Source organism: Rhagoletis zephyria, unplaced genomic scaffold (assembly GCF_001687245.7).
Source record: "Rhagoletis zephyria isolate East Lansing unplaced genomic scaffold, Rhagoletis_zephyria_1.1 Rzeph_scaffold_34989, whole genome shotgun sequence".
NCBI classification, from domain to species: Eukaryota; Metazoa; Arthropoda; class Insecta; order Diptera; family Tephritidae; genus Rhagoletis; species Rhagoletis zephyria.
The window spans coordinates 1-3488 of NW_016192044.1; the positions used below are offsets into that span (position 1 = coordinate 1).

At 33.6% G+C, this 3488-nt stretch overlaps 1 non-coding gene across 1 annotated transcript; it reads right to left on the reverse strand.

Annotated features, from left to right (window-relative positions):
- Positions 1-2831: 2831 nt before the first annotated feature.
- On the reverse strand, positions 2832-2903 carry TRNAT-CGU (transfer RNA threonine (anticodon CGU)). The gene has a single exon. It is a non-coding gene; the product is annotated as a tRNA-Thr (tRNA).
- Between the last annotated feature and the right edge of the window lie 585 nt (positions 2904-3488).

The following is a 3488-nucleotide window of genomic DNA, read 5'->3' on the forward strand; positions in this document are numbered from 1 at the left end:
CCACATGATCAAGGAATTGCAGCGGAATAGCTGCGCTTGATTGTAGTTGGCTTAGCAAAGTGAAATAGTGGAAATAAGCAACAAGAATTAGCAAGGCAAACTTAGTCCCCTTTCAGACACGTCAAGTCTTCAAAGCAATTTTTATCGCATCTCTTTTGTGTTTTTCTCTTTGCTTCCACACGCATCAAGTTTTATTGAATTCAACTACTTGGTTCTTTAAACGGGAAGCAACGAAAAGATCAAAAGAGAACAAGAAAACTTGAAACGATTGACGGTACGGAGGCATGAACCAACGACTACAGATCACCTAATTAGCCATCGTTGTATTTGTAATCGATTTTCAGAAAAAAGTTTTCGTAGCGTTTTTGACGTTTTTCGGTTTTGTTTACACCGTCTTCTACCTCTTCGTAGTGATTTTTTAGCGATTGAATGTGTTTTCTGCAGCGATTTTAATTATAAATGTTGGTTTATTACATATTTATGATATAAAATAAAGTGCTGTGTGATCGGAACAAGTTTGTGCGTATGTTTGGTTTGCCAAAAGGCGTAAATTTGCGTGAAAAGTGGGTGCACGTTTGTGGCCAGAACGTTGGCATTGAAAAATCGACCCGTGGTAATGATATGCGATTGTAAAACACTTTCAATCATGAAAACCATATTTTATGAACTTTTTTTGCTAATTGTCATCAAGTTTCACTTTGTATATTTTATAATAAATTCAATTTAATCGCACTCAATCACCGCGCCTTTTTCGTTTTCTTTGTTTGTTTTCATTCTTAGGCAGATGTCAAAAACACTCAGAAATATACTTTTTTCTTGCTTCTTTGATTAGGTGATCTTGTATTTTTGGTTCATGGTACGGAGGTATCTGTACTCTTCACCTCTCTTCCCACCTCCTTCACCAACGAACGAGCAGACTTGAAAGCATTACTTGACGTGTCTGAAAGGGGTCTTAGCACAGTGCGTAGGCAACTGGCTGGTGGTGATCGTCGGTTCGAATCCTACTGAAAGAAGTCTGATGAGGAAATGTGGTGATTTCCGAAATAGCTATCACTTCTACCATTTTTTCCAGGCACATAACAGTTATAAGTTTTATAGCAAAAACATTGCTTTATAACAGTTATTAGATGAGAAATATTTTTTATTTCGTCGATAAGAGTTATAACCCAACGTTTATTTTTTACGTTGCCTGATACTGTTATGCAGGAGAAATATTTTTCCGTTGCCGATAAGAGTTATTTCCCAACGTTTATTTTTTACGTTACAAGATAAGAGTTATTTTACAACGTTTATTTTTTACGTTGTCTGATAAACGTTTTAAGATTAGGATATTGATGAAGATGGAGATGGAGAATAAGACAAAGACGATGAAATAAAAGTGAGAGAGTGAAATAACTATTATCAGATAACGTAAAAATATTCGTCGGGCAATAACTGTTTTCAAGCAACGTAAAAAATAAACGTTGGGAAATAACTCTTATCAGCAACGAAAAAAATATTTCTATCTATTAACTGTTATGAAACAACGTTTTCGTTAAATTTCAGAATTCAGGCAACGTTTTCAATTTGTAAATTCGAGATAACAGTTATTTTTGGTTCCTGATTTTTTCAAATTACTGTTGCTTTTCCACATAAGTTTTCACTTAAAACCGCCTCAAGCTCATAAAAATTGTTGAATATAATTGTTATAAGGCCATAAAATAACAAAAATGAAAATGAGTTTTGATAAGTTACATACGTATTTTTTAAACTGTTAAAGTTATATCATTTCAAATGCATTATTTTCTTGTTATTCATATTAAATACTATTAAAAAACCCTAATATTCCAAAAAATTCCTTCGTTTTTGAACGTCACACTTTTTTGATAGAAAATACAACTCTTTTATTCGAAACTCACCATGAACGAAAGACACAAGATCACGCCTTAAGGAAAGAAAGAAAGAAGTTATTTTCTAGCTGTCGAAATCTCGACGCCATCTTTGTTGTAAGAAGTAAACAACGAAGAGAACAAAAAAACTGTTTAATGGTTGAACGCATGAATAATCATTTTTATTAAGCAAGTTCTTCTATAAATCATGTCGTTGTGTTAAATTATTCTTTACCTTATGTGTGCACNTGTTTAATGGTTGAACGCATGAATAATCATTTTTATTAAGCAAGTTCTTCTATAAATCATGTCGTTGTGTTAAATTATTCTTTACCTTATGTGTGCACACGTTGTCACAAGCGAAAATTAAGAAAATTGCAGTAAAAAGCCACCACCAAATTGTAAACAACGAACAAATGTAAATAAACGGCTAATGTCAAAGTCGCCCAACTTTTTTCCCAAATGCGATTATAACGGGCTGCTAAGAAAAAGACGTGATCTTGTATTTTTGGTTCATGGAAACTCACAATTTAAAAAAAAAAAACAATCTGGCAGCAATGGAGAGAATTCGCAACGAACGAGAAAAAATACAGAGGCAACAAAAATGTGTGTGGCTGAATTTATTACCCGAAGTCAGAAAAATAAACTTGTTTATATTAAAATGCACAGTGATTTAATTGTTGGCAATATTCAAAAATGTCCCAAATTCGCATAAATAGATGAAATACATTTAAAACAATTTGTAAAACGGAATGTGGGGTTACTAAAACAGCACAAGTGTTTCTATCTAATAAGCTGCTTATTGCTTCTGAATAGAAATGATTTAGCGATGTTGAATTTTTGTTTTAGCACTAATGTTTTAATAAAGTACATATTTATGTATGTAACATTTTAAATAAATTTATTGAATAATTTAATTAAAAAAAAATAAAAATTAGAGGCAGAAACTCGGAGTTCCAGACTTGCCCCCTGTGAGGTTTGAACTCACGACCCCTGGTTTACGAGACCAGTGCTCTACCACTGAGCTAAAGGGGCAGATGTGTGGCCGTTGACAAAGTGCACATATGACATCACGCACAAACACACACAACTGCTTCCATGCAAAGCGTGCGCATTCATTTGAGCAATGAAAATGAATAAGTTTTGGATACATATGTATGTACATATATATTACCTTTGCAATGTGGACATTCACTTAATTTGTCGCATAATTTTATAAGGAATTGAAAAAATGTGATTTGTAATACATGCAGATTCAGAAAAATTATGGCATTTACATCATATTCTGACACGTCGCATGTAGTCAAAGTAAATGTACATAACTATGTACATACATACATATGTACTACGTATGTACGTACATACATACGGCGCTTCCATATGCAATGGCACAAAAAGTGGTAATTTCCAGGGCTGCAAACCACTCAAAAAATCGGTGCGGTTCGGTTAAGTGGTTCGAACCACTTAGAAAAAGCTTGTACCGGTACAAGAACCGGTTCACGAGCATCCCTGGACGGCGGCTCAGTTCGGTTCAAGTGGTTCAATTTCTTAATGCTAAAGTATATAAATATTACAAAAATATGACAAATCCATAATATAAAAATTAAAGGTTTTGTTATT